The sequence below is a fragment of the Phalacrocorax carbo genome, chromosome 2 (genome assembly GCF_963921805.1).
Source record: "Phalacrocorax carbo chromosome 2, bPhaCar2.1, whole genome shotgun sequence".
NCBI classification, from domain to species: domain Eukaryota; kingdom Metazoa; phylum Chordata; class Aves; order Suliformes; family Phalacrocoracidae; genus Phalacrocorax; species Phalacrocorax carbo.
Window position 1 is genome coordinate 40,452,884 of NC_087514.1, and position 27,641 is coordinate 40,480,524.

The 27,641-nt window shown below is 39.3% G+C and overlaps 1 protein-coding gene across 1 annotated transcript in view; it reads right to left on the reverse strand.

Annotated features, from left to right (window-relative positions):
* The window catches only part of NKAIN3 (sodium/potassium transporting ATPase interacting 3), a 376,936-nt gene that overhangs the window by 340,682 nt on the left and 8,613 nt on the right, over window positions 1–27,641 (reverse strand). The gene's annotated exons all lie outside the window — the stretch shown is intronic.

Here is a 27,641-nt window from a genome sequence, read left to right on the forward strand (position 1 = left end):
AGAGCACTGTACGTCGACAGCATCCCAGTCGGTCTCCCTGGGACGCTGACCTGTTTGCATGGTGGCAGAGGACCTCAGTTCGTGTCATCTGCGCCTGTCGCGCCCCGGTACGAGGCACACAGCTAATCCATCATGAACCCATTTGCTGTGAAACAGTGTTTGACAGCTCCTCAGCCTCGTGGCCCCATCGCACTAAAAACCTCTGCTTGACAGAAATACCCAGTCAATTAAGGGAGATCGCTGCTAAGAATGGAAATGTGGGTTTTTTTTGTCTTCTAACAATTCTTTACTGGGTCTACATAAAGAAATGTAAAATGCTCCAAAGAAGGCAATAGTACTTTATAGGGCTTCCCAGCAGCCACTTACCACGGCAACTGCCAACATTTTTGTTTGTAAAAGATAATTGCCCTGCTAGATCATTTAGGAAACAAGCCCGGCTCTCAGCTTCAGAACACCAAACAGTTTGTGCTTAATTATACTTAGACGTTAAACACCTTTTCTTGTATACTGCAAAAAAACTAACCTCGGGTAACATTAAGATTCATATTCAGTGGTATTTTATAAAGTATTAAATACAAAATATACTTTGAGAATATTTTGAAATATAATGTATGTAAACGTTAAAGATTAATTATTTATTGCTAGACCCACTGAAATACCAAAATATATTTTGAAATATTAACCAGGGCTATGCTTAATCTGATTTCATATAAATTAAGGAGGGTAACTTTGAATGTAAGAGAATGCACAGCAGAAGAAGTAATAAGAAATATCCTGAAAATGTTCCCTCAGTTTTATACATCAGTTCTTTACATGGTGTTCCAACCTTCCTGTGTACATTTTCTATAAATATTTGTGAGACCAGGTTTTATTACCCTGAGTGGCCACCTGAACTGAGAATTCCCACTGCATCTGTAGAAACAATATTTTAAATCAGCTTGACCATATATTAACAGTACAAACGTGTAGCCTCCCCATTCAGCCACATATTAAGTAGAATATTCTCCAACTTACTTGTTGAATTGTGTATTTACAATATTTTTTAATAGATAATATTGAACTTGCTTTGATATTTTTCTTAAAAGCCAAATGGAAATAAAATGAGAAATAAATTTGATCTACTTACAAGATTTAAAATTTAATGTAATGTAATGCTCAAATACATTCAACTTTAGCTGTTGAATACTGCCCTGAAACATTAGGAAAACCTGAGTTTTGTGGTCACCTAAGTAATCTTAATTTGATCCAGTTGCTTTTAGGCATTATGCTTCAGCCTCGTTGACTTTTTTGGTTGGTTCATAGCTTAGTTATTGCTTAGACGCTGTATTACAATGAGTCTTCACAAACGTGACTGGATCTAGGTTTCTAGATCATTCGCCACCTGTGAACTGTTTTTTCCAGAAGTGTTGAGTACCCAAAAACTGACTCAAACTGAGATCAGATCTTGCTTACATTTATGTGCCTTCACCTTTAACGATCCTCCAAAGTGGGGTGCTTTTGGTCATAACACTGTGTTATTTGGACACACTGAAAACAGGACCAATATCAAGAACCCTCTTGATTATCACAAGATTTTGTACAAAAACAAAACACCGAGTTTGGTTTTGGGCTAGAGTCCACCCCAGACTTCTGAAAGTCTCCATAATCATCGTTTCAGAAGATAGTTGTCCACACTACTTTTTAATGTCAGAAAATGGCAGCTGAACCAAAGTGAACCCCAAGGGTGCAGTATCGTTCCTGGTTGAAATCTGATTGGTTTTAAAGCATTGCAAAAACCAAACGGTCTGCTTATAACCCTGAAAAACATCCTCCATATCATACAAATCATGTGCATTCAGTAACGTCAGTTTTGCTTCTGCTCCAGCTTAATTGAATTTATTTAAGCTATTTGATTGGAGTGCTTATACATAGATATATAAATATATATTCCACATACTTAAAACAATATATAATTGCTCTGTATATCTTTTACCTTCAAATTCTGATTTATTTCAACCAGGGGTTGCAATATGGAATAAAAGTATAGATAGTTTCTTTATACTTCAGAAAACTGAAGCATTTGCTTTTCTAGAGGTTACATGGACATCCTATGTATAGAATACGTTCTCCCATGAAGCACTAATTCTCTTCATGTATTTTAAAACATGCCACACGGGTTTTCTGTTCATAGATATGTTCAGGACATAAAATGCCTATTAGCTTTCTACCAAGCTAGAAAAGACACAATCGACTTATTTTAATAGTTTCGAAACTGCAAACATGGAAATGGGAAAAGTCAGACCCTTTTCTTTACAGGCTTCTTACATATTCCAAACAATCAATTTATGCTTGTAACAGGAAGAAGTAATCTTTTGGCGAACTAAAAAAAATCAGTTGGACTCTTTCTAACTTAACTGTTGTCTCCCAAGGGCATAAGCATATTTTCTGACAAGGTTTCTTATTACAATACTACTCAGATTCACTCTGTATGCATTTCAAATCCAGAGATCAAAAGACAGAGAGATGGAAAACAAAGCTCTTCATCCATGCCCCAAAGTTGCAAATGTGTTAATATTCTCCTCTTTCATGTTTTCAAGGTAATTACAGTAAAGAGCTCTTTACCGCAGCCTTGGAGAAGAAACTTAACCTCTGATAGTGGTGGACTTTAAAACAAGAGGCAGTATCGACTTTATTACAGAAGAACTTGTTAGGTATTTCCTGGGTTTTTAAACCCAGGAAATCTTGAAGTCTTGATATCCACTATGCTTACTAATAATTCTAAGGTGTTTTATCCTCAGAAAGCCAAAAAGCACCTGCTATTATTTTACTTTGTAACTTGTACATCATTTAGAGATAAATAATACTAAAGCTTTGAGTAATGTATGCTCTCACCAAAATTAACAAGAAACCGTTCTTAATCAAACTTTTATAAATTCAAATTTATAATACAAACTTGATCCTTAATAGATTTACTTCTCTCCACATTACTTTGTCTATTTCTAAAGCAGAAATTATTCTATTTGTACTTCAGAAAGGTGCTGTGATGACAAATGGGCAAAAATCTTTCTTTGCCTTGCTGACAGTTCCAATAAATATATTCATGCATTATTATTGCAGATCAATATAAAAACAAATTTGCTCCAGTTTTTTAGCAAATGAAAAAAACCCAGCTTCTTCTTTCTCATTTTTAACTTTGTTAATAAAAACAAAGACAATCTGGAAACACAGGGCTGGATTAAGTGGCTTTAGACACCATTCATAGAGGACAAATTAATAACGTCTCATGTACTACAGCTTAATAATTAGGACACTAAATGAGCCTGCAGAAAACTTGCCTAGAAAAGTTCACTTGGCCAGAGATGAAGCTTTGCTACGCAAATAGTCTTTTCAAAAGGCTCCCTTCTATATCATTTATCATTATATTGCAGTCTTCACACGCCACTAATATTGATGTACAGTTTTTAAGTCACTGAAAACTTACCATGTTTTATTTATGAAGTGCTACATGCCCTGTTTCAATTTTTGAATTTTTGTTTTTATTTCAGATTAAACTACCCTGTGAATTTGACCAAACCTATGCATAGCTTATCTATGCTTAAAAATACACATACCTGACTCAGGCTGAAAGAATTAATTCATTAATGCTCATAAAATGCTGCAAAGATTTAAAATGCATCCAAAAATCTAAGTAGTATCACTTTTGTAACGTATGTCATTGGGCAAATAAATTGTCTTCTAAATTGTTTGAGGATACTCTATCAGACTAGGTTTCAGCAGCCAGTATCAAGTTTTTAGGCTCTTGTCTTGGTGACCTCCTAGATCTCTCTCAGAAAAAAAAAAAGTTACAATTTACAGGTCTTGTTTAACTGTGCTGTCTATTTAACAGGAGGCTGTTTCTTCTTTATATGCTCTGGTTTTGTTTTTGCTTTGGGGTTATTAATAGCTTCTTCAGATTTCCTTCTCTTCTTGCTTTTGCATTTTTTAGGTGTATCTTGAATAAGATACACATAAGAAAAACAAAAGCAACATGCATTTCAGCTCAATGAAATGCTGTTCATCAAAAAAGTGCAATGTCCATATCACCTCTAATCCTCTCATGGATCTTCAGAGATCAAACAGATGACAATTCATCTAAATAGAAGTCAGTTCTCAAAAGATTATAGGCACCTGTGCTAGAAAGACAGTAATGATTCCCTGAGCACACCACAATAATCAATAAACCTTTGTCTTGAAAAACATCGGTAGTGTATTTCAGATAAACCACAGGAAATAAGCCAGACAATAATACATACTGGCATAGCTCAAGTCCATGCACTAGTTATTTTGAAAACATGAAAAAAATAATTCTTACTTCCTTTGTCTTTCTTATCTAAAATATATGGATATTCACATGTAAACATGCTAAACCATGTAGCAAAGAAGAAGAAAATTTCTTACCCCTAGCCCAGAAGTACATTCTTACCTGATGACATGTATGGACCACAGAGGTGCCACAAATGATGAAGACAACAGCCCAGTTTTGTGCTGCAGCTCTTGGACTATTTCATTCCGCTTTCATGTAAATCTTCTTTGATTTTTTAGGTCTTATTTTATCCAACCCATGATCATTTTAAGCTCATGACAGGAAACACAGTTGGAAATGAGCAAAGAAATGTTGGCCTTGTTCTTTGCAACCACTCCTGTATGCAGGCAACTTAACATGGAATTTGCTTTTGCATATCAAGCATGTAAGTAAGTGCATAAATAAGTATACCATGGACTTCAGTAAAACAGTTTACACGGTATTTTAAAGATCAAGAACTAAGCAGCGTTGTACAAGTATGGCTAAGAAATGAAGGGAAAGACAAGTCCTCAGTTCCTTATACCAGGCATATATACATCCTGGTGGATAGGAAGTAAATTATGGCTTAGATTGGGTTTTCTTAAGCCAAGGTGAGTTTTTGACAGGAAGATGCAAGGATGTTGGATGTTATAAAAGAGCACTCCAGAAATTACAGGCAGGGCAAGCATGGGAAAAAAGCACAAAGATATCAGAGGCAGAAGTTCAAAGTACTGAGAGCGTCCTAGGATCAGTTCGGACAGACAAAGAAGCAAAACCACCCACAGTTCTTCCCCCAGATTCTGAACTACAATTGCTTTCAGTCAGGCTTGCACTGCCTTTTCATTGCTTCTGTAGTATTTCTGTCGACAAAGTTTTTTTCCCCATGAGCACTGTGAAAATATTTAATGCCAAAACTGATTTCAGTAAACTAATTTCATGAACTGGGTGTTAATCATCATATAGGACCTGTGATCCTATGATCTAAAGATCCGCTGCCTTCAGAGGAGACATCTTAGAGTACAAAACCAGCTGGGTCATCAACTCTAAGATTACAGACTAGAAGTCCTGTAATGCCTAACTCTGAACCTGATAAAATCTGCATAGCATCAACTATTCCCAACCTCCCAACATCAGATCTCCCTTGGCACTTTTAAATATGATTTTCTGCTTTACGCCAAGTTTTCTTAAAGAAGGAGAAAGCATTTGACATCTAGTTCATGCCTAAATCAGTTTGAGCCCAGAAACTAAGGGGATCTGAAATATCCCAATTTGTGCACTTCAGAGTTGGATGTTCACACTGGAGCTTTCACACCTTTTAGAGTCACTTTTTCAGAGCAGCACCCATTAGTAGCTTTTTTTAAAAGCATCCTGGGGAGTTCCCTACTTCCTCTCCAGAGGGGCAGGAGCACTTGCATAGGTTATGGGAGACAAGCTCAATTCCTTCTTCAGCCTTTGGAAAAAAAAACGATGACTCTTAACACTAGGTTGTCATCTAGTCTGACTCTGAGTGTTTGTATGAGCGGAGAAGAAAAGAAGGATTAGTAGAGGATAGGAAAGCAGGGGTGTCTGTTTCATTCAGTTTGCTGGCAACAGAGGAGAACACAAACCCATATTTCAGAGCTTATCAGACCACCTGCGGTTCAGGCTCTTCTCTGGGCTGATTGTTATATTTTGGGCAATTACTGTAATGTATAAGCAGCCCTGAAAACACATCCAGAACACTTTCCAGTGTTGACAGCCTCATTCACAAGTGACAGAATAATGTACTTTCATGCAATTCTTAGTATCTCTCCAGCATAGTGAATACCTCAGTGCAAAGTGACCACGTTAGCAGGTGCAAGAACCACCTCCCCACAGAGCTTCTGGCAACGTTCCCTAGCCATGGCCATCCACTGTCTCAGGAAATTGGAAAGGTCAAGCAGTGACTGACAGGAAAAGGAAAGGACAATGTTGTCCTTGTGACATTGCTTTGTCACTGTTGCATGCCCAGTGAGGTCTGATTATTCAGTTGGGAAATAGAGATAATCCCATGTGACTTAGGCAACTGATCATGTAGCTCTCATACCTAGAACAACCACAAGTTGTTTCCAAATAGCCAAGAGCCTGAAATACATCCACATAAATTGTTTAATCACTTTTCTTGATTAATGGATAGATATGTAAAAACTGAGATCTTTATGTGCAGAATTTGCCTCCATCCACTGGAAGAAAATATGCCTAATGAGTAATGTCATCCGCTCTACTGCAAACAGCAGGCATATTCCACGCTGCTTATGTTAAACTCCTAGTGAGTAAGGTAAATGACATAACTTCTGCTTTAAGTTAGCACTCCCCATTACAATAGAAAAAAAGATCAAAACCCTGTCATTAATCACAACTTTGCTCTTAAGCAGCACCATACCATTACTTCAAGACAGGTTTTCAGTAAGTAATAAAGTACTAATAGGATAATGGCAGTGGAATAGCAAACGAAATCTGTTCTTGCTCATATTTGTTCCACTTCTCTGCACTGATTGTAAAAATACATAAAATGGGACACTGAAGATATCCAGATGCAGTGCATTTAAAAGGAGGGGGGTGGGAAAAACCAACCCAGTAGATACCATTTTCTCTCATGCATCATCAACTACTTTCTGCCTAAGTCATACTAAGCTGCTAAGAGCAATAAAAAGCTGTAATTAGAGAACTACAGAAGATTTGGGGCATGTAACCATAGACTAGCCTAAAAAATAACAGTTCTCATCCATAGAGACATTCCTCTTATCCATCTTCTCTTCTGTACTTTGGACAGCTTCTCAGTGGAGAATCTGTATTTCTGTGGGTTTAGTCAATGATTGGATGTTCAACCCAAAACATTTCTAACTTCAGCAACCTGTGAGTCCAGAAATACTCATACATCTTCCAGAAATCTGTGCAGCGTAACAGGGGGTGATACTCATAGTGCTTTAATGAATATTGGTATCCAGTGCACTTGAATCTTCAAATACCCACCATTTCATGGTAAAGACATTAAAATTTAACTCCCTTAAGGAAGGGTATCACACCAATACCTGGGACATAAAAACTATAGTGATTCAATAAAGTATGTCATACAAGAGAATAATCATGTTGTGATTATTACTAGTTCAGAATATTTGTCTTACTTTCCAGAGACTTTAACACTTGCAGATCTATCACCACTTCATGGAAAAATGTAGGTATGTCTCAGGACAGAAAGCAAGGGAAAGTGGCATTTATCTTGCAAATAGTAACAAAAAAAATAGGTTTTTTTAAAAAAAAAACTAACCACTGAACCACCTGCACTTTTTTTAAAAAAAAAGGCTTTGCCACTTTGGCACTGAGATTCTGCGGAATGACTCTCAAGCTCAAAGATCCAGGGGCAGAGTTTCAGGGGACACATACAGTAGGAAAACCAAAACAAAACAACCCCTGCAAAAAAACAACTCAAAACCCAACCAAAAGCCCCAGCATTCACCTGTTAATTGAAACATGGTCGAGTGTGATGCTGACTGCCCTGAGCTCACCAACTAGCATTATCAGTGTTCTTGAAGACAATAAGCATTACTGAAACTGTTTCTGGATCTGACCCTACGAGCTTGATCCAGACATATGTATTGATAGCCTTTCAAAATACACCTTCCTGTCAAAAACTGTGACATTTACAGGGGGTACATTAACTTTCTATATTGCCCACATTTTCCCAAACAGTTTGGCACTACTACAAACTAACGAGAACAAACAAACAGGAAATTCTGAATGCGATAGCTAACACCCACATGACAGCAAGTAATGGTATGAGCCAGAAAGTAAATAAATACATATACATATATGTGTGTGTACGTTTGTATGTGTATGGTTGGCAGAAAAGAATAAGAAACTAATGAGGAAAAAAGTGTATTTTTCTTATTCACTTCATGAAAATTAACTTTGCTAAGAAATACAACTAAAATCGCTATTACTCAAGCAAAATGTGTTTATGAAGTAATTCATATTACATGCCATTTTCATTAAGACAAATACTTCTGCTCAAAGAGAACTCCAGTACAATATTAAAATGATAGCTGTTTTCAGTTCAAACAATTAGAAAAACATGGAAAATCAGCTTTTGATTTTCAATTTTTAAAATATTTTTAAAAAAACTTACAGCAAAAGCAAGAACATGAGTTCCTTCTTAGCACTACCTGGACTGTACATATAACTTCAAATTACCAAGAAATAGTCTTAAACTACTTGACTGCAACAGTAGAAGAGATATAATACTTAATACGCAAAATGGCAGGTTCATATTAATGAAATTAGTAGGAAAAGATAACACTTGTCCCCTTAAAGACTACTCATCTAAATTCTTTTGCAAGTGAGCAGAATTTGGCCACGGTTGGATCTTCACGTAGACAGATGCAGCACTGGCCCCTTGACACAGCTGTAGATCGGATGTAGCACTAGTGAAGACTGAATTCACACACTGAAAAACATTACAAGACCCGATTACAGCCTCCAGCTCTTCTCCTATATTCCCATGTTTAACCATGATGGTGCATCTATTCCTTTTAGATCTAATTATGTTATTTCTGATCCTTCTGGCTTTACTAAAGTGAAGCTGATTATCAGAGCACAACGTGTGACACCTGCTTTCCTCATTTTACTGCCCAAGTAACTTGTCTGCTTGTCTTCAAGAAGGTACTAAACAAACAATATCTGAACTATCAGAGTAGTCATGGATAAACCTGCTTTACTGTAAAAAAAAAAAAAAATCGTTAGTGGAAACACCTGCAGTTTGGAGCATCATAAATGCTCCCTGAAAATGAGTTCCTGGAAACTATTTTTCAGAACTGTTTTTATGTCCTTAACTAAACCAGAAGCAATGTAGAAACCAATGGACTGCTTTAGTACCACCTAGTTACAAAGAGGTCAAGTCTGTAGTGCAAACCCATACCTTTTGCCTCCATTTTGTCCTTATGCTTGACCGAGTCACGCATGGTTCATTCAAATTTTCTCTCACTAAAGAGGATATATGGTGCATTTGTACTCCTTAGTCTTCCACAGTTTCCACAAATGAAAATTCCTGCTGGGAATCCACCCCACACAAAGCAAGGGGAACCCAATTTGCCTGTGATTTTCTGAACAGTTCCAGCTTCATAAATGTACTTAGCACACTGTTTCCAGCCTTTGTTTTGACCTTATTCATAGTTTCTAGTTTATGATCTTCTAATATTGCATTTCTCTCACACCTGGACACTCTGGAAACGACACTAAAATGTAGTGTATCACTAAAATCAACTCAGTTACAACCCTGCTATTGTTAACAGAGTTCACCATTATTTCCAGTGTAAACATTTTTGCTCTGTTAGAACCATGTTAGCAGTCCAGAGACTTGTTGCAGAGCTGGTGATTCAAAAGGCACCAGAAAATTGCCTACGAAATAATTAGGCATATATATATTTTTAATAATATATGCACGGTCCTCTACACATAAGCACACGAACAAGCAAAACTAACGAAAAGTTGTTTATTTGGGTTTTTTTAAAGTGGTATTTGAATCATGAGAATCATGGTAACACTCTACACCTTCCAGCCTCTTCAAAAAGGATACACAGTCCTTTGATTTAAAAAAGTGGGGAAACATTGGACTACTTGTCACGGTGATGGGTTTAAAAAAAAGGCTAGGGAAGGTTTGGTCAGGGAAGATTTTAAGAGAAGAGGAGAAGCCACTGTCACGAAGTATCTCAAACCAGCACCTTACTAGTAAGTACAGACATTTCACCTGTGCTGAAATAGCTACTGGTCCTGCCCACAGAAGGAACAAAACTTCAGATAAGTCATCTCCATCTATGTCAGCACAAGCACGACCTGGAGCCAACTGATCCCTGAAAATATTTTCACGGGTTTCTGCCACATTTAAAACATATTTTCTGAACATCTATCGGGCAAGAGTTAGCACAAATTTTGTATTTAGTGAAAGACAGTAGAGAGAATGGCCAAGTCAAAGGTTTATGGAAGGAAGAAAAGCTATCTGTTTTAGCATGTAGCTGTCATGAGTTTTTTTATGGGATATAAAAAACCTAGTAAATCACATTCGCATCAAAAAGAAACTACATCCAGCACTGACTGAAATACATCTCCTTCGTATTGCTGCAACCTCAGAGCCTGACCTTCCACATTACATTTAATAGGAGACAGAAAGAATGAGAACCACAAATAGGGGAGAATAATCTATGAAACCTCTTAAAAATAAATATTTGCAAGTCCTAAAGAAAACATTAAGAAATAAGAGGTGTATGAAAAATTGTTTATGGGCTCAAATGCACAAAAATTGTCTTTTTTCATATACTTATAAATTAATGCCTTTGCAGAAAGAAAAGGAAGACTAGGCGAGCATATATCACACAACACAGAATTCCAACGATTACTTATTTTTTATTTCCATCTATAAATTTGAAAATGCAGTTGCCAGCTTTTTTGGTGCCTACTGTAATTTTCCTGCAGACGCTAGAGTCTCCAGACAATTTATGATAAGATTGATACATTAAGTTTGAAGTGGTTTCACTATTTAGCCCTTGTGTCACATCCACAATTTGATTATCAATCCCTTTCAGGGAAAATACAGTTTTATACTAGAAAAAAAAGCCCTGATAAAACTGGTAAGGCACAATTATTCATAGCTTAAAGCCCAGTCTCAGATACTCTCATGCATCCATTTAACTTCAGCTACATGAATCTATTGAATTTTGTGCCTGTCAATCTACACAAAATAACAAATGCTAGTTTGTTTTTCAGTACAGGAATCTTTTCTTTATACATTTATTTCAAATGCCAAACCTACCCAGAATTAATAGCAGCCTATCCAGTGGCAGCTGAAATTCACGTCTGAACTTTGCATTCATTATTATCAAAGACACTGCGGACAGGCTTGTGTTTAAGCATATGCCGATTGTTAAGGAATTACTGGAGAGAGTTGCAGTAACAGTCTAAATGTTGCACATGAATAATAAACAGATCAAAAAAAAAAATCTTACAGGGGAAGACTTTTTATCCAAAAATATTGATTCAACAGTAATAAAACTATTCCACAAAAATCCATTAACTGTTAAAATCCTATCAGAAACAAAACAGGTGGGCTTTCTACAAGCCCAGACCCCCCAATTCATCATGCTGTTGCTTTTCTGGATCGACTGAACAATTCCTTAAGGAACAACTCCTTCCCAAGAGTCAACCACATGGGGAGGTAGGCGGCAGAAAGCAACAAAAAACTGTGTTTACACACAAACACACACACACACAGAGTAATTTATTTAGCTTTGGTGACATTCTTCTAAAATACTTCTAAAGTACATTCTTCTAAAATATGTTCTGCATAAAACTCAAACAAACTGAATTTGACAGTGCTTTTCAATGCTTCTTGGCAATTTTTTTGCAGCTTTGTCTTCTTTCGTCTAGATGCTCTTCACCTGTACTCTATCTGTCATGATGCATTAAGGCTAAAGATTCATACCATAAGACAACAGAGGAAAGTATGTCACTTCACACATAGCAGAAGTCATCTAGACATCCACAGAGAAGACCGAAGGTACGTCAAGAGGTGTCGACTCTTAGGGAGGCACCGCAATAGAATTTCTAAATAAAGGTAATATCCTCTGCCAAAAAATTCTCACTGAAGGTATTTTCTTCCATTTATTAGTTCTAATTTTTTCAAGTAAAACAATACCATTATAGAGTAGAGGAATATGTAATATTTCACTCTGTATGGCAACAGCATCAAGGGTTTTATAGCTTGCATTAAAAATAAGAGTAAAAAGAAAAATATTGACAGATCTATTATCAGTAGTTACCAAAAATCCTGCTGCTTTTCTAGCTGTTAAAACCTCTGGATGAACAATGAGCTATCACTAATATGGAAGCTCTCCCAAAGGGAACACATTTCATTGACTGTTAGCAATAGGTGACCACTAGTGTAGTTTCTTCTTAAACCAATGTATTAATGGAGACACTCCACAAGTCAACATATAAAGTTTGATCTTTACACCTTACCCTTGCCAGTACAGAACATACCATTATACCGAGTATCTTATACATTTGTGTAGTCCATAGACTCTGATCTACACAAGGCAGAAAATATTACAAATTTTATTATGGATGTGCCACAGTGTTCCAGCCCCATGGTGCCACATGTTGTACAAACTGAGAGATTAAGATTTAAGTAGTAAATTGTCAGTTATCTGAAACTGGGTTCTTTGAACTCTTCTGACTGAACAGACTGATCTAAATTACTGGGATATAAAATAGAGCACATGTACTCATTTATTGCTTGGACCACTTCTCTTCATGGTTGTTTTTTCACCAGCCAGGAAAGCAACAGGACAACATATGAACCTTTTATCCCAAAGAACCCGTAGTTCCAAGTGTATTTAACCTGGTGCTTGTGACAGTCGTTGAAACAGCATCACCGTTTGTTTTTTAAGTCCACAGGGGGTGGATGCTGGGTGACATGCTGACCTTAAAGTCATTAACAAGATGCTGGTCTTTTTTATTTGTTCGTAAAGAACAGAGCACATCCTGAAAATAAAGAACTAATTATTATAATTAAAAATAAGCCCTTACTAGAAACATATTTTGAAGCTCCAGCGAGCTTTGAGCCTTTGAAGAATCCCAACCAGTAGGGGGGTTGATGCTATGCTCAATATGCAGTAAAAAACCCTAGAGCCCCCTGAAGATTGTCATGCTGCAGATACAACATGGGTTTCAAACTAAAACTGTGACTCAACTTCTTAAAAATTAGGATGAGGAGTTAGGGAAAAAAACACTTATGAAAATGTTAAGTCCAGTAGTGCCAAGATTCTCCCCTAGGAACTTACAGCAGCTATGTAAGTCTTACCATGTTTGCCCCCCATGTTACAATGGTATCTTATCAGCAATGTTCCTGGCCAAATTCCAACCAAGGGGAAGATCTCTCATGATAATTACTTCAGAACATACCTCTGTGAGGATTTACTTAGCAGATATTCACAAAGCCACCAAGAGACGACAATAATTATTAATTGTGAAGTTTCAAAAATATTTATTTAGCAGCCTAAGGTAAAGATAGAGAAAATAAATGAATGATACTGAAGATTAATCAAAGTCTAAATTGTCACTCAAATATTTTTTTCCCCAAATATCTGGGCTTTTCCACCAGCAATATCCATGTTAACCACACCATTGTTGTAAAACCTCTTCCAGCTTCCTTAGATATCAAATTACTGGTGGACTACTGAGGCAGAGCTGCTAAAGAACTTCTTTCCTATAAAACCTATTTGTAATATCCAGTTCTGAATATCTGCAAGGATGGAGATACCACTGTCCCTCTAAACAGCCTGTTCCCCTCTCTCATTGTGCTTGAAGGTAACTCAGCTCTTCTGGCCCCTACTTGGTATTCAGCGCATCTCCATTGGGATCCTACCAAGCAGATCCATGAGCAAGTCAAAATCTGCTGTACTGAAGGCTAGGATTATAATTCTACAAGTCTTGTTCTCTTCTCTCAGATTTTAAACTCTACAGTCTCGTGGTAACTGGTGCAAAGTCTACCATCACATACTGTCACCTGAAATGGGCCCCCAGTCCTGCTGCTTTGGCAGGGTGTGTTGCTGTCCACCAGGCACTTCCTTACTGCCTCCCACATCTAAGCTTTGCTCCAGACTTTGATCACAAGCCTCAGGGAACATAGAATCATAGAATAGTTTGGGTTGGAAGGGGCATTTAAAGGTCATCTAGTCCAACACCCCCTGCAGTGAGGAGGGACATCTTCAACTAAATCAGGTTGCTCAAAGTCCTGTCCAGCCTGACCTTGAATATTTCCAGGGATGGGGCATCTACCACATCTCTGGGCAACCTGCTGCAGTGTTTCACCACCCTCATTGTAAAAAACTTCTTTCTTCTGTCTAGCCTGAATCTACCCTCTTTTAGTTTAAAACCATTACCGCTTGTCCTGTCGCTAAAGGTCCTAGTAAAAAGTTTGTCCCCATCTTTCTCATAGGCGCCCTTTAAGTACTGAAAGGCTGCAATAAGCCTTCTTCCTGGAGCCTTCTCTTCCCCAGGCTGAACAACCCCAACTCTCTCAGCCTGTCCTCATAGGAGAAGTGTTCCACCCTTTGGATAATTTTTGTGGCCCTCCTCTGGACTGACCCCGACAGGTGCGTGTCCTTCCTGTGCTGAGGACCCCAGAGCTGGACGCAGCACCCCAGGTAGGGTCTCACCAGAGGGGAGTAGAGGGGCAGAATCCCTCGACCTGCTATCCACGCTTCTTTTGATGCGGCCCAGGATACGGTTGGCCTTCTGGGCAGCGAGTGCACATTGCTGGGCCATGTCCAGAGCATAAACTAAAGCTTCCCTTGCAAAGATGTTCTTGCTACACTTTCTCAGATAGATCACATCTCAGGATCCATCAGCAGAATGGTTCCTCCAAGAAGTTGTAAAAGCCAAAGTGATTTCTCTAGTAACGGCAGAGTTTTGACCAATGGGCATTGACAGATGGATTAACTAGGCTAGCTGCAGGGTTTGTCTTGGTTCCACAGAGCAAATTATTTTACAGAATCGTTAATGACTTAGCTGCTAGAATAAAACATATAATTACTAAGTTCATGGATGACATGAAGGCAGGAACTATTGTATCACGTTAGAAGGCAAGATAGTATTTAAAATTATCTTGATGAAATGGGGACGTGGACTAAGATGAAGAATGAAATTCAGTACAGTAAGTAGGTATGAACACAGTGTGAACCAGTATATACATAAATACCAGACTGGAAAACAACAGGCTAGATAGCTGGTCTGAAGAAAAGGGCTGTAGTTTACAGTAGATAAATGAAATGAGTCATCAGCATCACACTTCTTCAAACAAACCCAAAAAAAGAGAAGTACCAACAAGAGTAAGAATTTTAAAATATATATAGTAACGCTTTCTCTATACTCAGTGAAAAGGCCTCAGCTGGAGGCCTGACTTCAGATTTGGGAACCATATTTCAAGAACAATGTGGACCAATCGGTAACAATCCAGCAGAGGGCAACGTGAAAAATCAGGAACAAGGAAGCATAACCAAAGAGGAATTTGAACTATTCGATCTGAAGAAAACTGGAAGATGTTTGTAATAACAAAAACCATCAAAGGCTACTGTAGAGAAGAAAGTGGCACACCAATAGGGAAAAGAAGTGGAAATAATTGTCTCAAATTGCAGCAAAAGAGATATATACCAGGACTGGACCTAACAGCAGTGTGAATGAGCAGCAAGGCCGTGCCATACATCCAGACACTTCTAATGAGAGAAGGGATATTTGCCCTATCATTCCCAAGTAAATCTGTGTATGGGCAAGGCACTGGGACACATTTTCTATTGTAAGGAAACTTAAGCAGTAGAATGACAAGGTTTCCATAACTATATGTTTTTCATTAATCAGTTAGATGAAGATAGACTGATGCTGCCCTGAGGCCTCATTAATGGCTTACTTGAGCCTTGATTGTTCCTCTAACTTGATTTTTTAGGCTCATTTAGGTTGGAAAAGACCTTTAAAATCATCAAGGCCAGCCATAAACCTAACACTGCCAAGTCCACCACTAAACCATGTCCCTAAGTGCCACATCTACATGTCTTTTAAACATCTCCAGGGATGGTGACTCAACCACTTCCCTGGACAGCTTGGTCCAATGCTTGACAACACTTTCTGTGAAGAAATTTTCCCTAATACCCAGTCTAAACCTCCCCTGACTCAACTTGAGGCCATTTCCTCTTGTCCTATTGCTTGTTACTTGGGAGAAGAGGCCAACACCCACCTCGCTACAACCTCCTTTCAGGTAGTTGTAGAGAGCAAGGTCTCCCCTCAGCCTCCCCTTCTCCAGACTGAACAACCCCAGTTCCCTCAGCCACTCCTGAGAAGACGTTCTCCCCAGACCCTTCCCCAGGTTCATTGCCCTTCTCTGGACATGTTCCAGCAACTCAATGTCCCTCTTGTAGTGAGGGGTCCAAAACTGAACACTGTATTCAAGGAGTGCCCTCACCAGTACCGAGTACGGGGGCATGATCACTTCCCTACTCCTGCTGGACACACTATTCCTGATACAAGCCAGGGTGCTAGTGGCCTCCTTGACCACCTGGGCACACTGCTGGCTCCTGTTCAGCCGGCTGTTGACCAACACCCTCAGGTCCTCCTCCACCGGGTGGCTTTCCAGCCACTCCTCCCCTAGCCTGTAGCGTTGCATGGGGTTGTTGTGACCAAAGTACAGGACCCAGCACTTGGCCTTGTTAAACCTCATAGAACTGACCTTGGCCCATCAATCCAGCCTGTCCAGATCCCTCTGTAGGGCCTTCCTACCCTCGAGCAGGTCAACACTCCCGCCCAACTTGGTGTCATCTTCAAACTTACTGAGGGTGCACTCGAACCCCTCTTCCAGGCCACTGATAAGGATATTAAACAGAACTGGCCCCAATACTGGGCCCTGGGGAATCCCGCTTGTGACCAGTGGCCAACTAGATTTAACTCCATTCACCACAACTCTTCGGGCCCAGCCGTTCAGCCAGTTTTTCACCCAGAGAAGAGTACGCCCATCCAAGCCATGATCAGCCAGCTTCTCCAGGAGAATGCTGTGGGAGACAGTGTCAAAGGCTTTACTAAACTCTAGGTAGAGAATATCCACAGCCTTTGCCTCACCCACTAGGTGGGTCACCTTATCATAGAAGGAGATCAGGTCAGTCAAGCAGGGCCTGCCTTTCATAAACCCATGCTGACTGGAATGATTCACTAGGATTCAATATGAAAAATATGCACTCAGAAAATGGTTTTTGGTAGGCCAAGACATGGTCATCCTTGTACACCCAGTATATAGCAACAGAACATGTATATGGAAGAACACTACCATAAAATACAAGACTGAGAAAACAGGTTTTTAAGTCGCCACCAGACCTTCAGCAGAAATGGGCCTTTTATCACGTTTGTGAGAAACTCTGAGCTCTCCAGACTAAAGACGTAGAAGCAGAGAAGCTGACTCCAGCAGACTTGTTTTATTTAGAATCTGAGCAACAAGAAGGGCCCTGGAATCAATATGTATATCAGAGCTCAGATGAGAGTAAGGCTGGAATGACACAGCAACAGAAACAAGACCCTCACATGCAAAAGCAGGCCTGTATTTTTTTCTCCTCCCATTGCCCTCCCTCCCATCCTTTCATCTGTTTATTCTGCCATTATTAGAACCCTTAATAATTACTTTTTAAAGCAACATAATACATGCATAAAATAAATATATTTGACCTAATTCATAATTAACAAAAGGCCTTTCTGATTATCACTGTTCAAATGGTGTGCACAATTTTCTGCTTGCCATTGATGAGTCTCTCTTTTCAAAACATACCATTTAATTACCTATTTTAAAAGGAAAAAGGGTTGCCTCATAACTTTGCATGGAATAGGAGTAGCACAGACAGCTTTCACATTCAGATGTTAGAACTGATAGCAGCTGAATACGTTGCTCACTTTTGCGTAAGAAGGTACTACCCATTTTACATCACAAAGCCATGCCGTAACTGCCCTGTACTTCTACTAGCTCACATGAAAACTTCAACAGCACAGCTAACCACTCTAGGACGGCAAAGCCCTTGACACGTACATGGTTGCATCAGTAGATAGGTCTTAGCACAGCTTATACTTTTAAAAAGGTGGTATAACAGCCTGCAGAGAAAAAGAAAAAGATGGCATACTTCACACCGAGCCCAAAAGGCTCTTGTAATGAAGCTATGCCGGTACGGCCAAGAGTGCAGCCTGCAATTCAGACAAAACCTAAGCAATATATATCACTACAGTATCTGCATGTTCCAGCGTCTTTTATGATGTTCATATCCAATATAATGTTGCAAGCCCTTATGAGTTCTTCTTCACCCTGTGCACATTTCCTTTCAGGCCATTTCTGAAATCAGGGTCAGAAGCAGCCACAAGAGTTCATCTGCCTCAAGAGAGAATCATCTGTACAAATGATACATTTTTGATCAGAAACCCCTGTAACAGAACCTCTAATCCCTGAGAAATGTATTGTTTTCATGAAAAAGTAAAGATGGAAGAGTGTTTAACACATACAATATATCTACTTTGCAAGCAAAAATAATTCCTGAATGAGGCAGGACAGGAGAAAATGTGCACTATCCAAACACGAATCATAGCCCTTTTTCCAGGAAATTAATGAGAATATTCCAGGAAATTCCAGTGAGAATATTCTCCTATTTTTAAAAAGAATAACCAAGCCAAAGCTTTCTTCACCTGCCTAAGTGGAAAAGTGCACCTGTATCTGAAAACGACCTTAAAGCTGTTCAGATTTTGCCCTTCTTCTTGATATTCCTATTGTCCCAGTTCTTACAACCCCTTGAGTTAAGAGTTGAAATGATGTGTATTTCAAAAACCTTGTCATACATTTTTAGAAAGTGCCTATTTATTGTGGTTTCTCACTTTCTACCAATATTTTAGCATGATGCTGTGGAATGCGCTAGTTGCAGCCCTGAGCTGCAGGCTTGGCTTACAGCTCGCTCTTTCTCCTGAAAGGTAAAGAACACATAAATAATGTGCCTCTCCTGACACCTCTGGAAAGGTCTTTAGACATTGGTTCCAGACACAAGTACGTTTCTACCCTGTCAAGTAAGAGTGCTAAATGTGAAGAATTCTGTTAATGCAACATTATGGTTGAGATTTTTAGTAAACTGCAGTCAGGGTAGCCTAAATTTTGCCTCTCGCAGCATTTCTAATAAAATGCATTTAAGTGTCTGAAAAGAAGAAAACACAGAAGGAAAACACAAAAAGCACTGCAGAAAACTATGCTCAGGGCTGACTCCAAAACCTGAAATCAGCGAGATCTGTTCCACAGGTTTCCAATAGGTTTTAGGTCACACCCTTAGTTTTCTGAAGTGGGTAGTGTTTTCTTCAATACTAATATGCAAAGCAAAACATTGAACTATGAGGAAATGGCATTTTTTCCTTCCCACCCCCCACAGGTTTCCATTTTAAATCCATGGTTTTGCTACAAAATCTTGACTCACAGAGTGCAAATTCTGGAAGTTTATCAAGAGGGACTGTTACAAACCCTGAGGCCTCTAAGACCTCTTTGACATGACGGGGAGGGATTGCAGGGTACAAAGAGAATAGGTAGAAATTATGAAAAGAACTGATAAATAGCTAAATCGTGCCTCTGTGGATGCCAGCAATACGTTAGGTACTTATACAGTTGTAACTGTCACATCCTGTGTAGTTTCTTCTTTTCCTCACATAATAGAAAACATGTAATAAAGCCAAAATTACAATAGAAAGGCCAAAGTGGGGGCATCCATAATTACAGACTTGTACTCTTGGCAACCATCAGTGTTGCAGCTTGTCCCTAATCTTAGCTAATGATATTCAAACACACCTCACTCCCAACGGCACGTAAATCCTAATGGCACATAAAGACAAACCTCTTAAAAAATAGTGGGTAACTGAGTTACTCTGGTGTCAAGTCCATCCCATGCCTCTTGATCCTGTGTAACAGCCAAGCACCATAAATGGGTCTTGCCTGCCTTGAAAGATGTGCAACGGTCATCTGCACAACAGACACACCTGTCCGCAAGCAGAATCATTAAGCACAGCTGCCTCTCACACACACAAAGGGAAATGATGGTGAACGCGTATGTTTCTGCTGGCCACACCTTCAACTCCCTTACCATCACCCCTCTGTGCTCTGTTAAAGGAGACATAAAAACACACTGAGGTTACAGAACTATTCTGACTCTTCCCTGCAACAACAGACTTCCGCTGAAACCTGTGAGGGTCCTGCTACTTTTAGGATCTTTACACTTCCCAAAATAGGACAAGGATGAAGGAGGAAGAGTGGGTAGAGACAAACTCCCTATTGAAGATAGTGGTATGAGAAACTACTAAAATACACATATTTCAAACCAGTGACACCATTATAATCTCAAAAGCTATTAAGCATTTTATTAAAATCCAAAGGTAAGAAATATTCTAAAATATACATTGTCAAAGCAATTTTTTTCAAATATGCAAATGACACCATCAAGTATTCAGATGTCATCTCTTAAAACTGATATTCAGCAAGTATAAATGACCATAACTCCATTGATGTTAATGGATTTACAGAGGCTAGAGAGCCAGAGAAAGTGAGTTTCGAATTATCTAATTAAAAAAACCAAGTGATCATGACCACAGTTGTATCATCACCACACATCTTGTTGCTCATAAACAGACAAGCGTTACTTGACCAAACTTTCCCAAGGAAATTCCCAAGGAAACATCTACCTTTGTGCTACAAAAAAAGCATGAATGTTTCAATCTCAAGGCCAACTTTTCTGAGAATTTGGCAGCACCAGACAAAAAAGGCTTGTAAAAGACAAATGGTGATCTTATGCTTAAGACATGAGCCTGGGAGTCATGAGCCTGGGTTTTTTCCCTGGCTTTGTCCCAACTTCCCTATGGCCTCAAGCAAGGTCTACTAGCAGCAATGGCAGTAAAAGGCTACAAATCCACTTTTGAGCATAGCTGTGGGAAACAGTTCATAGTTCCCAAAAGATTAAAAATAACCTGCAGAGAGCACATGAAAAATAGATCAACTGAGCAGGTTGGTTTTATTGGTAAAATTCAATGTCTGTGTTAGGCTTATGCTTGGTAAGGTAAGAATGAAACTAGAAATAAACAGAGCAAACGGGGTGCACTTAAAATTAGGCCTACATCAGCTAAATAATAAGGGGAAGGTTTATGCCACCACCAGCTCCTACGTGGAGTTTTAGAAAACAGAAATCAAAATAGCAAGAGAGTTTCAGTGGAACTCTGGAAAGCATGATGTAATTTCCAGCCTTGTTCCAAGAATCTGCCCCTCTGCCAAGCTTCAGCCACAGCAGGACAAAGGCAAAACCACTCCAGGTAAACCTGCCCACCAGCAGCAGGATATTAACGCAGCACTCTTGAGATTGTGCTAGTGTACTTCTCTTCTGTCGTAATATTCCTCTTCATTCCTACCTTGTACCTAATCCTAAAACCACATTACAACAGCATTATGGATTAAGATGCCCATTCCATTCTGCTGCCCAGGAATAACCAACACAAGAGAGAAACCTGACTGGGATGAACAAATCAGGTTCTCATCAAAGCAATAAACTGGAATCCAACAAAGCAGCAACTGGGGGACCCAGCCTGCTCTCCCATGGTATCTCTCTGCGATAGCTGCTTCACATCCTGAGCATGTCAAAGAATATGTGTCCGCACATTTTGCTAACTCTCCTCTTTTTGTGCCAGTTTGCCTCAAACAGGGTAAGTAACTATTATTATAGTCACTGACCCAGCTCCCATTTCAGATGAATACCCTAATTATACCCCAGAACCCCACACAAAGGTTCTGTTACCTTCCCCCATGAGAAAAGAATGAAACATGCAGTCCAAAAAGGAACCTAGGGTACACGTATACCATCTACATCTGTGAGCTGGTCAATGGGTGGCCATGTCCCCAGCCTACACTACAGAATCTGACCTTAGTTTTGACTTAGTCTGAGAAAACTCAGTGAGGTTTCTTTGCCCACAGGAAGTTTACAACAGGCTCAAAGAAACGAATCTGGTGTAACCATTCAGTTTTCATATACTTAGAATCTCTTTCTCTTTTTTTTCTCTCTTATTATTTTTGTATTCCCTCCTCTGTATGCCATTCAATAACTTTCCAGTCTCTGATCTGGTTGGTTTTATCATCCTGATAGATGACCTAGCAGATGGAAGTCACTGGAGTCCAAACTTCGTTTAAGCCTGTTCAGCGACAACATCACCTCAACACCTTTGGCTCTCTGATAGCGAATTCCTCGATCAGAATTAACATGAAATACCTCAGTGTCAGTAGCTGAGAAACTCAGATAACAACATCCCTTTAGAGAATAAGCATCTGTCTAACAGTATTAATCTTACTGAGGTGTGTGTATCTTTTCCAGAGTGGGTCTGACTGCTTTGCCTATACTCCAGCCTGTCCAGAAGCCTTGTGGATGCATGAGCACTGTACTGCCCGAGTTACAATATTCTCCACAGGCTCATTAACAAGGGCACCACACGATGCTAACTCCACGGCTCCCAGCCGTAAACTGGCTTGCCTCTTGCCACTCAAAGCAGAATGAACATGCAACTGTCTCCATCAACTTGTGTAAGTGAAACCAATGTTACGTCTATAACTTAGGAGTTCTTTGAATTCTGTATATGTGCCAAAGAATAACTGGTTAAGATAACAGGAGAAAGCCTCACCTTGCCAAATAGCCAGTATTTCTAATGCAAAACTGTAATTGCATATAGATGTGCACCCAAATAGCATGAAGGAAATATGTTATAAAAACTGTATATGAGGCTTAAAGACATCATTATATAATAAAATGGTCTCAAAATCTGAGGTATCTTCTTGCTTACCCAGAAATCAGCACATATTAACTTCTGACATTTGAAAAGCCTTTGTTCCCAACTAATAAAACACGAGCAGAACAGACCTTGAAAGCATCTTAAAGTAATGGAAGATTTAATAAGAAAATGGATAATAAGACACTTTTAGTCTAGGAAAAAAATGTGAGCATATTAATAATAGATGACCAGCAATACTCAGCATGATGTAGGGATCCATGAAATGTTACAAAGCTAAGTCTCGTGCTAGTGAAATGCTGGCTGGTAACACTGACAAAGTCAGTATGTGTGAAAGAAGTCTTCCCTTGAGGATGTCCAATGAGTATATTCTCAACCACAACACTTTTCAGATTAGAAGAGGGTACTCGTTTTTTAAGACTTCCTAATGGTTCAGTGACTTCATCTAATGGCACCCTCTGATAGTGCCTGCACTTACCGAGCCCAGTCAGTGGCACAGCTGCTTCGGTTACAGCTCAGTCCCTCCGGGTAGTGATGCCTGGGTGGAAGGACAGAAGTGTCTGTAACTCCTGCTTTTCTCGGTGGGAGATGAGGTTACTCACTCCTGTAGAGGAGGTGCTCAACGCTTAGCACAGTCAGACTGGTATGCCTCTGATAGTTTATGGTCTTTAAAGCCATGGAGATTACCCCTTAAACACCAGCGTAATTTATCACTTTGTTTTTAGAGGAAGTGAATTGAATGTGAATGGGCTGCCTTGGAAATTACTTTTCTGCCTAGATAGTTGGGATCCACTGTCAGATGTGGTTCTGTCATTCAGAGAAAAAGGTACATGCAAAAATGAAGGTTTGCCTCCCAAGAGATTAGGATTTCTTCTTCCTATTGCAGTGAATATGCTGTAATTTCTTAGCCAATTCCAGTTATCAAAAATTGAATTGAACAAATGGGTTGACAAAGGTAACATGCCAAGAAAACCATGAACTCAGTTTTTTCAGTGCAAATTAAACAGTGCTTCTATCTATCAGCAGAGAGAAAACAAAACTCTTCCCTGACTCAAAATTGTCCCTTCTCTGTATGCAGATGGTCAGTTCCAGCATTTTGGGGACACTTGTTTATTTTCCTGTTCTCCAGAATAGCCTGAAGAGACTGACTCCTGTCTTCCCCAAGAGCCTGTGTCCAGAGGTGACAATGAGAGGGGGAATCCCCAGCTAAGCATGCAGTCAGTACAGGTGTAGACACTTGCAAGTCTCTTTCTGCAGGAGAGCTAATCATGTCAAGATCAATTAAAATCTATCAACACCTGAAAATAACCTTTCTAAACGAGAATGCATTGTTACGACGTTCCTCCTCAAACATAAAGAGATTTTTGTCTTTGCAATGGATTTTAGCACCTCCAAACCACTTCGCAAAGAGTACATAATTAAAAAGAAATGTCTTCTCCAAATTATGAGCCCACCCAAATACAGAGAACTTGCCTATCAAAATGTTAATATGCTCATAGTCACTTGTGGCCAACATAAAAAAGCAATTATGGTAACTGTACATAGAAACATGAAGAAGCACCAAGTAGAAAAACAGCCTGAACTAGGACTCCAGAGACTTTGCGTAGGGCCTAAAGCAAAACATTTGCATGCTTTCTTTTCTGACTCGATTACCTGTTTTGTTTTGTAAGCACTTGAGGCAAGGTGTATCTCAGATACACATCCTAGTCCAGAGCCAACCTCAGCTGCAACGTGCTTCAAAGGAGCTTTAAAAGTGCAAACCCAGCACCAGATTTGGGGCACTAATTACTTCAGCTCCTCAACAGATGAATAAGCAGAGTGAAACCCCAGCAGAATTGGAGCACTCCTGCATGTCTGGCATGTGCAGTAACTACAGTTCAGCCTAGAAATCTCACAGAAAACTCAGAGATTCACACAGCTAGAATTTCACTGGTCAGATAGGCCAAGGGAACCAAACACACACAAAAGCTAAATTACAAATAATTATATTATTACCTGTACAAGGAAAAGGCCAGAATCTCTGTTGCTCAGTGAGATCTTGGATTATCCTTTACACTCTTCACCACAAGGCTCTGCAGAAACAGTTCTCAGCTCTCAGTGCAAATAACGTACCACATACTGGCTGAAGGCTGAAACCTGGAACCTTCTATGGATACAAAAACGCAGCAAAAACTATTTGACATCAGTTTCTCCCATGCTCTTTCTAGATGATCCAGTCTTGTTAAATGTGACCAAAAGATGCTTCAGGCACTCCACAGTACTTGCTGTGCAAGGCAGCACACCGCATCTCACCTGCACAGGCTACCTTCTGAGTCATCAGTACATTCAACTGATTATAGTTGTACAAATTAACAGATGTAACTGGTTACAATTACAATCTAAACATACTTATCTTCATGATCTCTACTGGACTCATGAAAAAATACGTATTAGAGAAATGAAGGGCTTCATCACTTAATCCAATTTAAATAAACCTTGGCACTTTGTGGTTACTTCTGGCACAACTCAGTCAGCTTTGGCTTTCATCAAACCACTATGATTAAATTATACATTAGTAATACAACTTAAAGCCATTCATGGCATCTAATATACTTCAATATACTTACATTCATTTGTGACATTTGAATGAATTTCAGATTTAGGCTACTGTCATTCATACATCTAATTTGTCACTGTAAATTCAGACTTGGAAGCACTTTTTTCATTCCATTCCAACACTCCTGTTGCAAGTCCTCTGACAGCAGCATTACAGTTAGTCACACTACTAGTTCATTTTTCAGCTATCACTCATTCACATTGCCGCCTTTTCTGAACTAACCAGACCTTTTTATAATGCTCTACAACCAATGTGACATGAAGAACCACAAGTAACTGTTACTAAAGACTAAAAGAAATCTTACTCATGTTGTATAGATCCAAATCAATCAGATAACCCTGTACTTGATTTTCCTACAAGTGAAGAGAAATGGACCACAGTACCATAATTGCATTTCTGCATGCCTTTGCTTTTTCTTAATAATGCTGGAAGAAAAGTTAGAGACATATACATGTAGATCCTTAAGACTGGAGATTCATCCTTGTTTCTGAAAGTGCTCTACTAAGCAGCATTAATTACTGTTTTAAACAAGGAATTCTATCCGTCATTTGTAACTGCAAACACATTTCTTCCAGTTCTCTATAACGATGCAGTATTTTTAGCCACAGGTTATGGGAGAACTCAACCACAGCAGTGAAGAATATTTTCAGGATGGGGAAAACATTAAACCCAATGTTCACCGAGCCCATTTACACCCACAAGTAAATTTTAACAGTCTGGACTGGTTTGGGGTTGAGGGGAACAGGGTCTGAATCCTCCTTTGATAAAACAGATGAGGATCAGAACCTGGAACTTGTTCTGAAATAGCTGGGAGGAGAGTTGGGAACAAATCATCTGGCTCAAGAAAAAAGAGGAATGGGAGAGTGGAAATAGGGTATCATTTCACAGCTAGGCACTGGAGCAAAGAGTTTCCTGTTGATGAGGACAGAAACAGTTTATCAGAAGAAGGATGAGGCTGAGCACCAATCTGCAACTTTCACCAACATAAGAATTAACTGGAAACAGTGGGAATTGGCAAAAATATCTTCCAAATCTGGGCATATTTAACGCTTCCTGAATGCATGTGTTGGTGGGTACACTAGAACAGGCATCTTACAAATGTACAGCTGGCTGACTATATACTGATTAAAGAATCTTCAGTAGCTCAGGGGATCTCCATGAGACAACCATCTCTCTTCAGTCTTCCGAGTAGCTCCATCTGCGTTAGAGGGCAGAGAGGCTTTTGAGGTTTCTGTGATGTAAATTATTCAATCTGTAGGAGCTGCAAGGTTTCTGTTCCAGTTAAAATCTAAACACACTTACCTTGATGTCTACTTAATTCATGAAAAAAATACATATTAGAGAAATGAAACACTCTGCTCATTTTCCAGTAGAAAGACATAGCAAGCTTTTAGCAGGAAAAAATAAATAGCTCACAAGCAGAGGTAGATCTTTATATTTTTGTGATGTTATTCCTGCATTATCATGCACTACAGTTTCCAGCTTTAGAATTCTTCATCTTTATATTCTTTGGCCGTGGAGACTAAACTTCTGAAAGGATTTTCCTCTATGCACTCCATTTTAACAGAATCCCATTTCCAAAATGCATTTAGACATATTATGAGCTCTTTTCAATCCACCTAAAAATCTGCCTTTAATTGTTTGGGGTTTTTTTTTTTTTCTTTTGTAGGGATGCACAAGGCTGATGAGGATTTGCGTGGCTACTCATTTCCACTGTGGCTTGTGCTGAGCTTCAGCTGCACACTTATAAGCTCCAGGAACACTTTGCTCACTTGAGGTTCCGGGAACTGCCACGAGAGCAGTGAAGCCACAGCATTCCCAGCGCAGCACAGAGTATTCAAGGCTCAACCAAAGGCAAAAACTAAAGTTGGATGAGAAAGACTGCCATTCATTCCAATCTCCCCAGAAAATGCCACCATAATATGGTTTTGCTTCCTCGGCTCCTTTTATTCAAAATGTTTGACACTAACACAGTAACTTCACAATAGAATAGTGAGAAAGTGGCTTATCAGCAGCAGCAGCATGTCAGAAATGATATTTTTTTTTCCTTAAGATCTTTGTTTCAATGAAACCTTGGACAGGAATTCCTCCCACACACAGCGCCAACTTTCACCTGTCTGCTGAAGAGAGCTTCCATGTCCCACTTTCTTTACAACTGATCTAAACGCGCCTTTCTACACATTTCATCCCATGCTCCCACAATCTCCTGCACTATAAAAGCATTTCAGGATCTTTCTGCTCATGGTTCATTGCCTAATTATTATTCTTGCTTTGCTTTATCTGTAGCTTCTTTGGTGTGTGTCAAAACCCTCTTTAGGGAAGTTCCACTTGGCTCCCTGTCAAACACATGCTCTTTAAATATATATATTTACACTT